Source organism: Oncorhynchus mykiss, chromosome 19 (genome assembly GCF_057628025.1).
Source record: "Oncorhynchus mykiss isolate SJ-2025 chromosome 19, ASM5762802v1, whole genome shotgun sequence".
Classification (NCBI taxonomy): Eukaryota; Metazoa; Chordata; class Actinopteri; order Salmoniformes; family Salmonidae; genus Oncorhynchus; species Oncorhynchus mykiss.
This window is the reverse complement of record NC_143040.1, coordinates 35,377,706-35,396,063: the sequence shown is the minus strand read 5'-3', so window position 1 is coordinate 35,396,063 and position 18,358 is coordinate 35,377,706. Positions and strand designations below refer to the sequence as shown.

General features: G+C 42.7%; 1 non-coding gene across 3 annotated transcripts; it reads right to left on the bottom strand.

The window, feature by feature from the left end:
- Window positions 1-9,091: 9,091 nt before the first annotated feature.
- Window positions 9,092-17,724, bottom strand: LOC110497557 (uncharacterized). 3 transcript variants are annotated; one of them, XR_005037687.2, is made up of 7 exons: window positions 17,356-17,724; window positions 12,076-12,318; window positions 10,489-10,596; window positions 10,158-10,224; window positions 9,747-9,890; window positions 9,437-9,555; window positions 9,092-9,323 (listed from the first exon to the last, which is right to left on the bottom strand). It is a non-coding gene; the product is annotated as an uncharacterized LOC110497557 (transcript). The 3 variants fall into 3 exon arrangements; XR_005037691.2 differs by having other exon boundaries at window positions 10,158-10,196; window positions 17,356-17,680; XR_016488905.1 differs by lacking the exons at window positions 10,158-10,224; window positions 10,489-10,596; window positions 12,076-12,318 and having other exon boundaries at window positions 17,356-17,685.
- Between the last annotated feature and the right edge of the window lie 634 nt (window positions 17,725-18,358).

The following is an 18,358-nucleotide window of genomic DNA, read 5'->3' as shown; positions in this document are numbered from 1 at the left end:
TTAAAAAAATATTCTGAGCCCCGGTACTGCACAACAGGTACGAGGAAGTGAATCGCTGGTTGGGGTAAGTGCACTTAATTCTCCTTTAAAGTAGTCAAATATTTAGTATTTGGTCCCATATTCCTAGCACACAATGACTACATCAAGCTTGTGACTCTACAAGCTTGTTGGATGCATTTGCTGTTTGTTTCGATTGTGTTTCAGATTATTTTGTGTCCAACAGAAAATAATGGTAAATAAGGTAGATGTTTCTGAACACTTCTACATTCATGTGGATGCTACCATGGTTGCGGATAATCCCGAATGAATCGTGAATACTGATGACTGAAAAATATACAGAGGAACAAAGATCATACCCCCAAGACATGTTAACCTTTTACCATTACCAATAACAGGGGAGGTTAGCGTGGCTTGGGGTTATGATATTTGTGCATCTGTAACGTCACTCATCGATATTCACGATTCATTCAGGATTATCCGCAATCATGGTAGCATCCACATTAATGTAGAAGTGTTTAGAAACATATTATATTCTAATTTACAATAAAGGTTCATCTAAAATGACATATACATTATTTACCATTAATTTCTATTGAGTACAAAATCATCTGAAACACAACCAAAACAAACTTCAAATGCATCCAACAAGTGTGTAGAGTCACAAGCCTGATGTAATCATTGCATGCTTTGAATATGGGACCAAATACTAAACTTTTAACTACATTAATACACATATACAGTTGAAGTCGGAAGTTTACATACACCTTAGCCAATTACATTTAAACTCGGTTTTTCACAATTCCTGACATTTAATCCTAGTAAAAATTCCCTGTCTTAGGTCAGTTAGGATCACCATTTTATTTTAAGAATGTGAAATGTCAGAAAAATAGTAAAGATAATTATTTATTTCAGCTTTCATTTCTTTCATCACATTCCCAGTGGGTCAGAAGTTTACATACACTCAATTATTATTTGGTAGCATTGCCTTTAATTCATTTAACGTGGGTCAAACATTTCAGGTACCTTCCACAAGCTTCCCACAATAAATTGGGTGAATTTTGGCCCATTCCTCCTGACAGAGCTGGTGTAACTGAGTCAGGTTTGTAAGGCCTCCTTGCTCGCACATGCCTTTTCAGTTCAGCCAACAAATTTTCCATATGATTGAGGTCGGGGCTTTGTGATGGCCACCCCAATACCTTGACTTTGTTGTCCTTAAGCCATTTTGCCACAACTTTGGAAGTATGCTTGCGGTCATTGTCCATTTGGAAGATCAACACATATTGAAGCAACATTGCAAGATGTTGCCTAAATATGTGTCACGTTCTGACCTTTATTTCCTTTGTTTTGTCGTTATTTAGTATGGTCAGGCGTGAGTTGGGGTGGGCAGTCTATGTTTGTTTTTCTATGATTTTGGGATTTCTATGTTTCGGCCTAGTATGGTTCTCAATCAGAGGCAGGTGTCGTTAGTTGTCTCTGATTGAGAATCATACTTAGGTAGCCTGGGTTTCACTGTTTGTGGGTGGGTGTTTGTTTCCGTGTCTGTGCTTTTCACCACACGGTACTGTTTCGGTTTTCGTTCGTTTCACGTTTATTGTTTTTGTATTCATAGTGTTCAGTTTATGTTTTTTAAATAAACAACCATGGACACTTACCACTCTGCACATTGGTCTTCTGATCCTTCTCGCTTCTCCTCCTCAGACGAAGAGGAGGAGGAAAACCCTTACAATATGTCCACATATTTTCCTCCCTCATGATGCCATCTATTTTGTGAAGTGCACCAGTCCCTTCTGCAGCAAAGCACCCCCACAACATGATGCTGGCACCCCTATACTTCACGGTTGGGATGGTGTTCTTCAGCTTGCAAGCCTCCCCCTTTTTCAAACAAACATAACTATGGTTATTATGGCCAAACAGTTTTATTTTTGTTTCATCAGACGAGGGGACATTCCTCCAATAAGTACGATATTGTCCCCATGTGCAGTTGCAAACCGTAGTCTGGCTTTTTTATGGTGGTTTTGGAGCAGTGGCTTCTTCCTTGCTGAGCAGCCATGTCGATATAGGACTAGTTTTACTGTTGATATAGATACTTTTGTACCTGTTGCCTCCAGCATCTTCACAAGGTCCTTTGCTGTTGTTCTGGGATTGATTTGCACTTTTCGCACCAAAGCACGTTCACCTCTAGGAGACAGAACGCGTCTGCTTTCTGAGCAGTATGACAGCTGAGTGCTGTTTATACTTGCGTACTGAAATTTACTGGGGGGAGGGGTGGTGAAAAATATGGGATCCAAAACTGAGGCTTGATTTCAAAATAAAGATGTTTATTGCAACAATCATGGTGCCCAGAGAATATATCAAGAATATATAATAGAATATATAAAGTTCATAAATTAAAGGTAAAAACAAATGTTTCAGCCTCAGGCCATCATCAGTGTAAATGATCAGCACCCACACCTGGTTTCTATTGCAATGATAATTGCATATGTCACATGATCGGGCAAGAAAATACATCAGAAAATCTATAAATTGTATTTATTTATTTTATTTCACCTTTATTTAGCCAGGTAGGCAAGTTGAGAACAAGTTCTCATTTACATCTGAGACCTGGCCAAGAATAAAGCAAAGCAGTTTGACACATACAACAACACAGAGTTACACATGGAATAAACAAAATGTACAGTCAATAATACAGTTGAAGAAAATCTATATACAGTGTGTGCAAATGGGGTAAGAAAAGGGAGGTAAGGCAATAAATAGGCCATGGTGGCGAAGTAATTACAATATACTGATTAGACACTAGAGTGATTGATGTGCAGAAGATGAATGTGCAAGTAGAGATACAGGGGTGCAAAGAAGCAAGATAAATAAATAAATACAGTATGGGGATGAGGTAGTTGGATGGGCTATTTACAGATGGGCTATGTACAGGTGCAGTGATATGTGAGCTGCTCTGACAGCTGGTGCTTAAAGCTAGTGAGGGAGGTAAGAGTCTCCAGCTTCAGTGATTTTTGCAATTCATTCCAGTCATCAGCAGCAGAGAACTGCAAGGAAAGGTGGCCAAAGGAGGAATTGGCTTTGGGGGTGACTAGAGAGATATACCTGCTGGAGCGCGTGCTACGGGTGGGTGCTGCTATGGTGACCAGTGAGCTGAGATAAGGCGGGGCTTTACCTAGCAAAGGCTTGTAGATGACCTGAAGCCAGTGGGTTTGGCGAAGAGTATGAAGCGAGGGCCAGCCAGCGAGAACGTACAGGTCGCAGTGGTGGTTAGTATATGGGGCTTTGGTGACAAAATGGATGGCACTGTGATAGACTGCATCCAATTTGTTGATTAGAGTGTTGGGGGCTATTTTGTAAATGACAGTACCTAGTACAATCGAATGCATGATCTACATTATGTACAAAATATACAAAAGCGGACAGCGAAACATCATAAATTACTGCCTATACATATACTGTACCATGTGAACATTTCCTCATAAGAAATAACACAGGATTTAAAGAGTAGGAAGCTAGAGACACCACTAGATGGGGGTATAGAACACAGAGGCAATATACCAGTTACAGAAAACTCTTCAATAACAATTATTCATTCAAGCCTGATGGGTGTAGAATTTTTAAATAGAACATCCACCTGCATTGTATCTGGAGAAGACTTCATTGAAGATGGACACCCCTTCGTGAACGTTTTATCTGCTGTTTAACACGGAAGGATATGGAAGAGACGGGGTAGAAGTCACCTCATCTAGTCTTCCGTCATTTCTTATAGGGGGGACATGAATGTCAGCCCGAGCAATGAAGTCCCTGATATTCCTGCCCTGCAGCGTGAAAGGAGGGGGGTCAGATAGATTTTTTTGGGCAAGCAGGATCAACCATAAGCACATTCCAGTGTTTCTTAACAGCTCCCTTGATGTCATCGCTCAAAGGACAATATGTAGTGGTACAGATACAATGTTTTATTTGATTACTTTTATCCCTTCTGGTAGAGGTCTCATCAATGGTACGTACTTTACTGGGAGCATCATCAAGCCATTATTTTGTGTATGAGCGGGCCTCAAACAGTCTATACATTTTCATAGCCTCGTTTTCAAAGTCTGTTTTACCAGTACACATGCGTTTCAGTCTCAGAGATTGTGCGTACGGTGATCCCTTTTTCAGAAATGTGGGATGCGCACTAGCTGCGTATAGGATACTTTTCTTGTCCGTAGGCTTTGTGTACAAAGTAGTGGACAACGTAGACCCTGAGTGAAGGTGCACCAGTGTATCAAGGAAAGACATATCGCCATTGCCAATCTCTGATGTAAACTTGATAGATTGAACCATATCATTAAGGTCGGCGAGAAAATCAAACACATTGAAGGGACCCTTCCAAATGAGAAACACATAATCAACATATATTTTACGCATACATATATGATGGGAGAAGGGTTATTGTGCCAAATGAACTTGTCTTCAAGATAACCCACAAATAGACATGAATTGTTAGGAGAGAAAATGGAGCCCATTGTCGCTACCTGTTTTTGTACATAGTAACAGTCTTCAAACAAAAACTAGTTATTAAACAGGACTATACTCAGATCCAACAAAAAACCTGTAGAGGACATTGTGTCCCCTCACTGTTCCAACAATAACTTTCAAGCCTCCAGTCCTTTGTCATCTAGGGTGATGAGAGAGAGATAGCTAAATAGTCATCCCCAATTTCAAGTTCAGATAGTTGTTTAAGGAAATCGCCCGTGTCTCACAACTATGAGGCCAATTGCACCACTATATACTACTAAATTGATTAGTAGTAGAAGTAGGAACTGCTTTGTTCAGGGGCAGAATGACAGATTTTCACCTTGTCAGCTAGGGGATTCGTACTGCAACCTTTCGCTTACTAGTTCAACACTAGGTTACCTGCTGACCTCACTTGAGGTGAGGAAGACGGTTTCCGGTCTACCAGAGTTACTTCTTTAATCTAACAATATAATGCTATCTTCATACAAAATATTTGGATCGAAAATTAACTAATTACCCCCCTTCTGTACGTCTATATTTGTTATAGCAGATGCAGTAGCCATCTCACAAAAATAAATGCATGCCTCCGGCATATCGCTATCCCTCTGGGGTTAGGCCTAAGCTTCTCTTTCTTTATACTGTAAGCTGTACAGGGTTCTGTAAGATCAAACAGAAGTTAGACATTCAGATATGTCCAAATAATGTTTGTTTGGAATGTACAATATTTAATGCAAACTCAAAAACAGAACTGGGTATTCAACAAGAATGTTATATGATCTCTACAAACAATTTCTGTATGGACCTCGCTTTGTGCATGGGGGTCATTGTCATGGTGAAACAGGAAAGGGCCTTCCCCAAACAAAGTTGGAAGCTCAGAATCGTCTAGAATGTCATTGTATGAGGTAGCGTTAAGATTTCCCTTCACTAGAACTAAGGGGCCCGAACCATGAAAAACAGCCTCAGACCATTATTCATCCTCCACCAAATTTTACAGTTGGCACTATGCATTGGGGTAGTTAGCGTTCTCCTGGCATCCGCCAAACGCAGATTAATCCGTTGGACTGCTAGATGGTGAAGCATGATTCATCACTCCAGAGAACGCGTTTACAACTCGTAGTGAGTGCTGCAGCCAAGGACAAATTATTTTTACACGCTACACGCTTCAGGACTCAGCAGTGATGTTCTGTGAGCTTGTGTGGCCTACCACTTTGCGGCTGAGCCTTTGTTGCGCCTAGATGTTTCCACTTCACAATAATAGTACTTACCGTTGACCGGGGCAGCTCTAGCATGGTAGAAATTTGACTAACTGACTTGTTGGAAAGGTGGCCTCCTATGACGATGCCACGTTGAAAGTCACTGAGCTCTTCAGTAAGGCCATTCAACTGCCAATGTTTGCCTATGGAGATTGGATGGCTGTGTGCTCGATTTTATACACCTGTCAGCAACGGGTGTAGCTGAAATAGCCAAATCCACTGATTTGAAGGGGTGTCCGCATACTTTTGTATATAGTGTATATTGAAAGGCTTTCCCAAAAACGTTCGCGATTAGTTGTTAACAAGAAAGTAGCCTATGCTTACCTGGCAGAATGGCTATTTTCTTCAATCCAGTGGGCATTTGTTCTGCAAACTCTACCATCACATGTTCACTACAAAAACACCACTTAACAATAGCCTCTTGATAAGTGCACACTTAAATGAAAGGGTACCCCAAAATAAAAATGTATTCTCTTTTCTTTTTATTTACAGACCTCAAAAGTGGTTTCCTGATGTGGTTTAAGCATTGTGGTGCACTTAGAACACCCCATTGTGTTGTTTTTCTATTAATAAAAGTGTGATATTGAGAGCGAAACATTTATTTTTTGTGTTTTAATTTTATTTGGCAGTTTTTTTTGTGTTTAATTTTTTTTATAGTTTACCCCCCTTTTCATGATATCTAATTGCGATCTTGTCTCATCGCTGCAACTCCCCAACGGGCTCGGGAGAGGCATGCAACCCCCGAAACATGATCCGCCAAACCACGCTTCTTAACACTCGCCCGCTTAACCCGTAAGCCCCACCAATGTGTCGGGGGAAACATCATCCAACTGACGACCCAAAGCCAGCCTGCAGGCACGATGTAAAGTAAAGCCCCGCAGCCAAACCCTCCCCTAACCCGGTTGGGACACCGCCTGGGATCAAATCCGGGTCTGTAGTGACACCTCAAGCACTGCAATGCAGTGATAAAATGCATAACTTGAAGAACAAACATTGTGGTAATTCATATCTTGCAGTAAAACTGTAAATACGACTTTAATCTCAAGAGAAGACATGCTAAATGTTAAAAAGGTTGAATGTTCTCTTACTTAGAAAATAGTCCTGATCATTTAGGTCTAGGCAATATCCAAAACAACTAACAATACACTGAATATAAATTCAATAATTTCACTGTGTATTTTAGATGGAATTTAGGCATTAGAATGTACCACCAAAAGAGAACCCTGGGGGATGCCTAGCTGGTTGGCTGGCTGCTCTATGTACTTGTGGAAAACACTGGTCTAAGTGAATGTTATGTTTAAAAAATGTACTCTTTATGACAATAATACATGCAGATAACAGCCAAAATAAAGGAAACACTTAATTAAATGAGGAATACAAAGTATATTGAAAGCAGGTGCTTCCACGCAGGTGTGGTTCCTGAATGTAACATAAATGCCCAGTTGCCCGTTATTTTGGCTACCATGGTTAGAAGAGATCTGGGACTTTGAAAGAGGCATCTCAAAAGGAACTTATGCGGTTTAAAAGGTTACGTGTTTGGGTCTCAGTCACCAGATCTCAACCCAACTGAACACGTATGGGAGATTCTTGTCCTTCTAAAAACCTGTTCTATGTAAAATATTGTGATATAGCTTGGAAAATAAACATGACTGGAAGACAACATGTTTGTTTCCAACATACGGGCTGTTTTCGTAAAGAAGTTCACGTCTCATGTTTTGTTTCTTTGCCACGAAACGAATGAATATCGCGATACTGGTATTGTCCCGGCCCTATTATTAAGACACTTTATGTTGGTGTTGCCTTTATTTTGGCAGTTACCTGTATATCATAAAGCCTTTCTTAGGGTATAACTCTCAAACACATTGTTCTGAAACTACTGAACATCAAGCCTGCAAGCCACGTTATGCTGGCTTGCAAAGTGATGTGTAATTCCTATTGGAATCCAGCCAGAGTGGGGATGTCTTGAACTTTTAAATTGTTTTCAGACGAGAATGACTGCCCAGGTAAGAATTGATTATTGAGACTACCTAAATAATAAACTGGAACAGCCATCTCAGTAACAGGTGCAAGTCCAACTAAAATATTGGATTAGTTTAGAAAAATGTATGGCTAATGGTACTTCCTGATATTCAGCCAATCAGGTTGCAGCAGTCTGAAAGCAGTATGCAACATCAAGGAGTGATGCCACTCTAGCATGGTGATGGAAAATTATGTTTTATTAAGAGGTAAATCGGTGGGGTTTTAGCCTGCCAGTATCATCGGACCGGGCCAGTGTCTCCCGACCCCTCCTCTCTCAGCCTCCAGTATTTATGCTGCAATAGCTTGTGTCGGGGGGCTAGCGTCAGTCTGTTATATCTGGAGTATTTCTCCTGTCTTATCCGGTGTCCTGTGTGAATTTAAGTATGCTCTCTCTAATTCTCTTTTTTCCCCCTCTCTCTCGGAGGACCTGAGCCCTAGGACCATGCCTCATGACTGCCTGGCATGATGACTCCTTGCTGGCCCCAGTCCACCTGGCCGTGTTGCTACTCCAGTTTCAACTGTTCTGCCTGCGACTATGAAACCCTGACCTGTTCACCGGACGTGCCATCTTGTCCCAGACCTGCTGTTTTCAACACTCTAGAGACAGCAGGAGCGGTAGAGATACTCTGAATGATCGGCTATGTAAAGCCAATTGACATTTACTCCGGAGGTGCTGACCTATTGCACCCTCGACAACCACTGAGATTATTATTATTTGACCCCGCTTGTCATCTTTGAACATCTTGGCCATGTTCTGTTATAATCTACACCCGGCCCAGCCAGAAGAGGACTGGCCACCCCTCATAGCCTGGTTCCTCACTAGGTTTCTTCCTTCCTCTCTAGGGAGTTTTTCCTAGCCAACGTGATTCTACACCTGCATTGCTTGCTGTTTGGGGTTTTAGGCTGGGTTTCTGTACAGCACTTTGTGACATCAGCTGATGTAAGAAGGGCTTTAGAAATACATTTAATTGAAATTTGATTGAAATTGAGGAAATGGATGCCCTTGCACCCCGAATGTAGGATGGTTTATGTACGAGCCGGGCGCTGGGGGGGATACGAGTGTATCCAGCTGCATAGATTCCAGTTGGACGCAGACAAATGACCTAAAAGGAAAAATAGCGCCATCTGCCGGCCACCCGTACAATGTGCACACATCAATAAAAGAACTCCACTACCACTACATACTGTAAAATAAGTTGTTTTCTCCTCATGTACACACTAAGACTTATTCAACAACATTTTTTGAAGGATGGATGCATACTCAGCACTGGGGATGAAGTTACAAGCACAGACCTTTTCTGAAAGAGGTAAGACAGAAACAAAAACAGTTTGGAGGGGAACTGGACCAAACATCTACATTTATTTATATACATATAAAAATAAGTACAAATACAGTTGTGTAATGTACAAAATTACAACAAATATTACATGAAGTATGGTTGACACAGTAGGACACACTAGGACACCAGGTCTTTGTAATGGTTTTTGTCTGATATCGTCAATACCTTGTCCCAGGCCTTGATGCTTCCCAGAAAAGTTAGCACGTCGCTCACCACGGGCCTACAGGAAATAGAAACCACCTTACATACATTATCAAAACACTACCCTGACCATATCACATGATTCTGCCTATATCATAAAAGTATATATTTGAGGTAGGTAGGCAATGTTACCGTGTGTTGGGGTGGTCAGGCTGTTGTTTGTATACTGAATGGGCTGTCTGGAGGAGATGGTCACTGAAGGACTTCAGCTGAGAGGGACAGGAGCTCACGTCTTTAAACCACGCCGCGACCTGCTCAGCGAAAGAGATGGAGAGAGACGAGAGAGAGCAATACATTCTCAGTTCAATTTGAGAAAAAACTGAAAATGACACCACTAAACTTGAGCCGTCTCGAAGACGGCAGAGCAATTACTCCCCTAGGAAACACCTTGAACCCTCCGTAGACAACACATCAACATTAGACACGCAATTCACCTACACACCTTTTTGCATTTATGGACAGAGTCCTGAGATGGGGTCTCGTTGAGTAGCGTCATCATTCAGGTAGCAGTTCAGGAGTTTGTCCAACATCAAGCTCCTTTAGAGCGTGTTCAGGTAGCACCCCACCGGCCCACGTTACCTAAGAGCTGACACGCAAGATGGAAACACCACTAAAGCATCGGATGTCACAGAAATGGCAAGAGAGACCACGCAGTAAAGGCAGGGGAATTAGCTGCACAAGGCAACACGCAAGGAGCTGTGACGAAAGCCCTCCATCTCTTGACTGGGCTTTACTGGTAGATGTTGTTACGGGCTAACTAGCCACATGGTCAGTCACCACAGTGCACTATAAACCCTCTCTTAGAAAACGCATCGTGGAACAAGACCTTTAAACTGAGTGTTGTTTTACGTACCTTCGCGGCTGTCCAGAACGGCTGGTCTCTGAACCGCCACTGTGGAGAAGATTTGTCATCTAAAAACCTGCCAGAACACCAGGGCGTCATGGTAAAGTACTGTAAGCTACGGCATGACAAGCTTGGTATGACACATGAATTCCAGTAACTACTTAAATAAATCACAGATCCTCTAAGTGTTGAGATAACTGGTGGAGTCACTCACTTCTTAGGGTCGTGCGGAATGAAGATTTCCTCACGGACGGACCGAAGGACAGACGGTGAAGTGACGGAGTGAGAAAGTAAGTGTGTTTTCTGTGCGACTTAGAAAGTAGAGGGGTGAATATCTTACCCGTTTCCCCAGGGTGTCGCTTGACTCGCTTCCCAATCTGTTGCTCCTCCCACAGGTTATTCTCCTCTCCCTCCTGGTCTTCAGAGCCACTGTCATCACCATCACTCCCTCCAGTATTAACAAGCACGGAGTGAGCGACAGAGCCATATACAGAATTACAGAGAGAAAGACATTCACTTCCTCCTGTACCACCACAACAAGGACTAAAAAACAAAGTGCATAACGACAACTGGTTTCAGCACCCAGTCAAAGGAGGTGTGATAAACACGGAGTATACAAAACATTATGAACACCTGCTCTTTCCATGACAGACTGACCAGGTGAAAGCTAGGATCCCTTATGGATTCCATTTGTTAAACCCACTTCAAAATCAGTGCAGATGAAGGGGAGGAGACGGGTTAAAGAAGGATTTTAAGGTTTGACACAATTGAGACGTGGATTGTGTATGTGTGCCATTCAGAGGGTGAATGGGCAAGAAAGAATATTTAACTGCCTTTGAACGGGGTTTGGGGTAGTAGGTGCCAGCCACACCGGTTTGCATCAAGAACTGCAATGCTGCTGGGTCTTTCACACTCAACAGTTTCCAGTGTGAATCAAGAATGGTCCACCACCCAAAGGACATCCAGCCAACTTGACACAACTGTGGGAAGCATTGGAGTCAACATGGGCCAGCATCCCAGTGGAATGCTTGACATCTTTTAGAGTCCATGCCCTGATGAATATTAGGAAGGTGTTCCTAATTAGAGGTTACACCAGCCTCATCTTGGGAGTTGATAGGCTTGAAGTCATAAACAGAGCAATGCACAACGCACAACGAAGAGCTGCTGGCAAAACGCACGAAAGTGCTGTTTGAATGAATGTTTACGCGCCTGCTTCTGCCTACCACCGCTCAGATACTTGTATGCTCAGTCAGATTATATGCAACGCAGTACACGCTAGATAATATCTAGTAATATCATCAACCATGTGTAGTTAACTAGTGATTATGATTGATTGTTTTTTATAAGATACGTTTAATGCTAGCTAGCAACTTACCTTGGCATTTGCGTAACAGGCAGTCTCCTTGTGGAGTGCAACGAGAGAGAGGCAGGTCATTATTGCGTTGGACTAGTTAACTGTAAGGTTGCAAGATTGGATCCCCCGAGCTGACAATGTGAAAATCTGTCGTTCTGCCCCTGAACAAGGCAGTTAACCCACCGTTCCTAGGCCGTCATTGAAAATAAGAATGTGTTCTTAATTGACTTGCCTAGTTAAATAAAAGGTATTAAAAAAAAAGCGACGGACAAAAATACCGATTTCCGATTGTTATGAAAAGTTGAAATCGCCCCTAATTAATCGGCCATTCCGATTAATCGGTCGACCTCTATTCCTAATGTTTGATATTCTCAGTATTAGTTCAGCTACAACTCTCACGCCACTTTCTATAACCGACGCATATAACATCCTGGGGTTTGATTATAGATTGTCTGTTTATTATCCATGCATTAGCCTAATGTTTAGTGCAACATTTTTAAAAAGCTTAAACGGTCATCCAAGACAACAAATCAATAGAGCATTCTCTCCTCCTGTTCAATCCTCCTCTGTTACCCATCTTCTCTGCTATCCTCTCCCTGATGGTTTTGGACCGTGGGGCAAACTTGATCCTTCGTTCATGGTCATCTGGCTTATCATCATCATCTTCTTCATCACTGTGTTCCTCCAGGTCCTAGTGGTCTGGGGTCCGGGGGGGGCTCTCCCAGTCTCTGCCCAGGGAGATGTAGTCCTTCTGGGCTCTGGCCTTCTGACGCTGCTTCCTGGCTGCCTGGATCCTCCTCGCGTCCGGGATCACCACTACACACAACAACAAGGCATATAATTCAGAACACTGCTTATCTGTGTTGACCAGGGGTGGACCTGGACCTGAGATTACAATAAATCCTGCTATGCCCTCTGACGATCAAACAAACAGACAAAGCGTCAATACAGGGCTAAGATTGAATCATACTACACCGGCTCCGACGCTCGTCTTATGTGGCAGGGCTTGCAAACATTTACAGACTACAAAGGGAAGCACAGCCGCGAGCTGCCCATTGACACGAGCCTACCAGACGAGCTAAATCACTTCTATGCTCGCGTCGAGGCAAGCAACACTGAGGCATGCACGAGAGCATCAGCTGTTCCGGACGACTGTGTGATCACGTTCTCCGTAGCCGACGTGAGTAAGACCGTTAAACAGGTCAACATACACAAGGCTGCGGGGCCAGACAGATTACCAGGACGTGTGCTCCAGACGTGCTGACCAACTGGCAAGTGTCTTCACTGACATTTTCAAAATGTCCCTGATTGAGTCTGTAATACCAACATGTTTCAAGGAGACCACCATAGTCCCTGTGCCCAAGAACACAAAGGAAACCTGCCTAAATGAATACAGACCTGTAGCACTCACGTCCGTAGCCATGAAGAGCTATGAAAGATTGGTAATGGCTCACATCAACACCATTATCCCAGATACCCTAGACCCACTCCAATTTGCATACTGCCCAAACAGATCCACAGATGATACAATCTCTATTGCACTCCACACTGCCATTTCCCACCTGGACAAAAGGAACACTTATGTGAGAATGCTATTCATTGACTACAGCTCAGCGTTCAACACCATAGTACCCTCAAAGCTAATCACTAAGCTCAGGATCCTGGGACTAAACACATCCCTCTGCAACTGGATCCTGCACTTCCTGACGGGCCACCCCCAGGGGGTGAGGGTAGGTAGCAACACAGCTGCCACACTGATCCTCAACACTGGAGCTCCCCAGGGGTGTGTGCTCAGTCCCCTCCTGTACTCCCTGTTCATCCATGACTGCATGGCCAGGCATGACGCCAACACCATCATTTGACAGCAGCATGCCACCCTGCATACCACTGCTGGCTTGCTTCTGAAGCTAAGCAGGGTTGGTCCTGGTCAGTTCCTGGATGGAAGACCAGATGCTGCTGGAAGTGGTGTTGGAGGGCCAGTAGGAGGCACTCTTACCTCTGGTCTAAAAAAATATCCCAATGCCCCAGGGCAGTGATTGGGGACACTGCCCTGTGTAGGGTCCCGTCTTTCGGATGGGACGTTAAACAGGTGTCCTGACTCTCTGGGGTCATTAAAGAGCCTACAGCACTTATCGTAAGAGTAGGGGTTTTAACCCCCGGTGTCCTGGCTAAATTCCCAATCTGGCCCTCAAACCATCACGGTCACCTAATAATCCCCAGTTTACAATTGGATCATTCATCCCTCTCCTCTGTAACCATTCCCCAGGTCGTTGCTGCAAATGAGAATGTGTTCTCATTTGGTAAAATAACGGATAAATAATTTTTTTTTGCAGATGACACAACAGTGGTAGGCCTGATCAGCGACAACAACGAGACAGCCTATAGGGAGGTGGTCAGAGACCTGGCCGTGTGGTGCCAGGACAACAACCTCTCCCTCAACGTAACCAAGACTAGATTTCTTCAGATTGTGGACTACAGGAAAAGTAGGACCAAGCACGCCCCCATTCTCATTGACGGGGCTGTAGGGAGCAGGTTGAGAGCTTCAAGTTCATTGGTGTCCACATCAACCACAAACTAGAATGGTCCAAACACACCAAGACAGTGGTGAAGAGGGCACAACAAAGCCTATTCCCCCTCAGGAAACTAAAGATTTGGCATGGGCCCTGAGATCCTCAAAAGGTTCTACAGCTGCAACATCAAGAGCATCCTGTGACTGGTTGCATCACTGCCTGGTACGGCAATTGCATGGCAAGCGGTACCGGAGTGCCAAGTCTAGGACAAAAAGGCTTCCCAACAGTTTTTACCCCCAAGCCATAAGACTCCTGAACAGGTAATCAAATGGCTAACTAGACTTTTTGCATTGCATTGCGTGCCAGTTTATGTTCTTAATGTCGTCGTTCAGCCACGACTCGGTGAAACATAAGATATTACAGTTATTAATGTCCTGTTTGTAGGATATACGTGCTTTCAGTTGGTCCCATTTATTTTCCAGTGATTGAACATTAGCTAGCAGGATGGAAGGCAAGGGCAGATTAGCCACTCGTCGCCTGATCCTCACAAGGCACCCTGATCTCTTTCCGCAAAACTTCTGCTTCCTTTTCTAGCAAATCATGGGGATTTGGGCCTGGTCTCCCGTCCGACTCATTGATGAAAAACTCTTCGTCCAATTTGAGGTGAGTAATCCCAGTTCTGATATCCAGAAGCTATTTTCATTCAGAAGAGACAGTAGCAGCAACATTATGTACAAAACAAGTTACAAACAACGCGAAAAAGCAAACAAAATAGCATGGTTGGTTAAGAGCCGATAAGACGGCAGCCCCCCTCCCGGGGACATTTTTCTTCACCAGTTATAACACTGAATAATGAGTATGGAGATGTGAAGCAGGGGTCATTACTGACCCAATTAGAGCAATGTTAATCTCTGAGCCATTCTGCAATTATGCAAGCATGACATGCAAAGTTATAAAATAGCAAATTAGGTAGTGCCAGGCCTCCTAAATTATATGGTAGCTTCAGTTTACTAATTGTCAACCTTGGTCAATTTTCTGTACCATATAAAGACTGAAAAGGTATTTATTGAGTTAATTAAAAGTATTTTTTGTTATATATAAATGGGACCGCCTGGGATGGATACATTCTGGGGAAAATGTTCATTTAAAATCAAATTCATTCTACCCAACCATTACAATGGCATGTCCCTCTACCTACCTAGGTCTTCCTTAACTGCCCGAAGTACAGGTGCAAAGTTGCCGTGAGACAGGTTGTGAAGTTTATTTGAAATGTTTAACCCAGGATAAACAAAATCATGTTTTGTCCAATTGAACAGGAAGTCATTCAAATTGTTGTTGTCACTCAAGCTCCGTAGAGGCATAGCTTCTGATTGATTCAAATGTACTATGTGGCCAGAGAAATAGCCAAATCTCTTAATTAAGTCAGTAAGAATGGGAATAGAGGTTTCTGGATTAGAAATCAATAGCAAAATAGCATCCGCATATAGAGATACAATGTGGGTTTGTTTTCCAATCTTGACACATGTAAGACCTTCCTGGCTATGTACAGTGCATTTGGAAAGTATTCAGACCCCTTACAATTTCACAAATGTTGTTACGTTACAGCCTTATTCTAAAATGGATTAAATAATTGTTTCCCCTCACCAATCTACACACAATACCCCATAATGACAAAGCGAAAACAGGTTTAACATTTTTTGCACATTTATAAAAGATAAAAAAAACTGAAAAACCGTATTTACGTAAGAATTTAGACTCTTTGCTATGACCACTCGAAATTGAGCTCAGGTGCATCCTGTTTCCATTGATCATCCTTGAGATGTTTCTACAACTTGGAGTCCACCTGTGATAAATTCAATTGATTGGAAATTATTTTTAAAAAAAAGGTACACACTGGTCTATATAAGGTCCCACAGTGGACAGTGCGTGTCACATCAAAAACCAACCCATGAGGTCAAAGGAATTGTCCATAGACCTCCAAGACAGGATTGTGTCAAGACACAGATCTGGGGAAGGGTACCAAAACATTTCTGCAGCATATAAGGTTCCCAAGAACACAGTGGCCATTCTTAAATGGAAGAAGTTTGGAACCACCAAGGCCCTTTCTAGAGCTGGCCGCCCAGCCAAACTGAGCAATCAGGGGAGAAGGGCCTTGGTCAGGTAGGTGACCAAGAACCCGATGGGAACTGACAGAGCTCCAGAGTTCCTCTGTGGAGATTGAAGAACAACCATCTCTGCAGCATTCCAACAATCAGGCCTTTATGGTAGAGTTTCCAGACAGAAACCACTTCTCAGTAAAATGCACATGACAGCCCGCTTGAAACCAAGATTGAACTCTTTGGCCTGAATGCCAAGCATCACATCTGGAGGAAACGTGGCACCATCCCTACGGTGAAGCATGGTGGTGGCAGCATCATACTGTGGGGCTGTTTTTCAGCGGCAGGGACTGGGAGACTAGTCAGGTTCAAGGGAAAGATGAACAGAGCAAAGTACAGAGAGGCCCGTGAGTGAACCTGATCCAACATCTCTGGAGAGATTTGAAAATAGCTGTGCATCGACGCTTCCCATCCAACCTGATGAAGTTTGAGGAAATTTGCAGAAAACAATGGGAGAAACTACCCAAATACAGGTGTACTGAGCGTGTAGCGTCATACTCAATAAGACTCAGGGCTGTAATTGCTGCCAAAGGTGCTTCAACAAAGTACTGAGTAAAGGGTCTGAATATGTATGTAACTGTGATATTTAAAAATACATAAAAATGACTTGCAAAAATGTTTAAACCTTTTTTTGCTTTGTCTTTATGGTGTATTGTGTGTAGATTGAGAGGGGAGGGACAATTTAATCAATTTTAGAATAAGGCTGTAACGTAACAAAACGTGGAAAAAGTCAAATGGTCTGAATACTTTCCGGGTGCACTATGTAGCTAAGGAGAGGAGTTAATCTCAAAATGTATTCTTGATTCCTCATATCCTCCCTAGTCTTCTCAAAATTAATTTTTGGATTAGTTCTGAGGTCCCTCTTATCTTCTCTTCCAATGTGTTTTGAGGAGGCAAGGAAATGCATTTGATTCACCACTCCTTGTTAATGTCCTTTCTTCTACCTGCACTATGGAACTGGGCAGGTGAAAGCAAAATCCTGGAAGATGTTTTACATATTGCTGCGATCTGTCCTGTGTTTTCAGATAAATACAAAGTAAGGCACAATGAGGGAAGCCACATAACAGTACAGTGGGCTTCTTAAGTTAGTGACATTAGAAATGTCTTGGGCCTGCCTGTACTTATCCTTTTTAGTCTTTGTGTGACAGTCTATGGTGCTTACATAAAAATAAAAAGTAAAAGCCTACCTTTGTCGTCAGAGAAGCTGAGCACGTTAATTTGATTTCGTCCATCCTTGTTCTCTTTGCTGTGAGGCGATCTAGTAACCGCGATCGATCAATTCTGTGATCTTCCACTACGTCTTCAGCACCACTCGAGTCCGACTTGTTCTGCGACGACTTGAAGGGCTTTATGCTATCAGCGGTAACTTGTGTTTTACCCTACGTCATCACCCTCTCCGTTCTTCTGTTCAGCTTCATCGCTCGATTCTCCTTTCTTTTGCCTAAAATGTCTTCGTGGTTTTTTTGTTGAACATATTTTCTGTATTGCCATGTAAATAAATCACAATACGGTAAGTCGTAAATACATTTCGGATGTACATATATCGCAATCCTCTCGCAATGCATTCCGGGTCTTGTAGTTTGTCAGTGTCGAGGACTCGGTCGTGCTTGGGGTGCATTCACAATCCCAATTTTACCAATATTTGACATGATAGCTTAATGAAAAAACACAATGGGAGTCTGGAAAAACACTGATATTAAATATGTTTTCTTAAAATTGTTTCCTATTCCTTCTTTTTAGCTGATCTGACAAGAGGAATAGAGTACCACAGTATGAGTCATAATACCCATATGTCTAGTGATCCAACAGGGAAATGGTTCCAATAGTTTTCCCACCATTCATTTTTCCCATAGGGGATTTTAGAAACACTTAACATAAGGGCTGTGTTTCGTGTAGGCTTACCCTGGCATTTTGATAACTGTGTAAATCTCGCTTGGTCAAGGTGACTTTTATCAATATATTCCCCTGTATTTACCCCCCAGAAATGAAATTCTAATTAGATTAAAGAACTGCACATGCCATGATGATCTGAAAGAGACTGCTGAATCGAAGCAAAGGTAAGAACCTCTGGATTAACTATCTAATGTTAGCTAAATGTAGTAATTAATAAATTGGCTACATTTCTTTAAATGTACAATTCTGTGAACTATCATGGGGAAGTTTTAAATTGACACTACCTGTTAGCAAAGG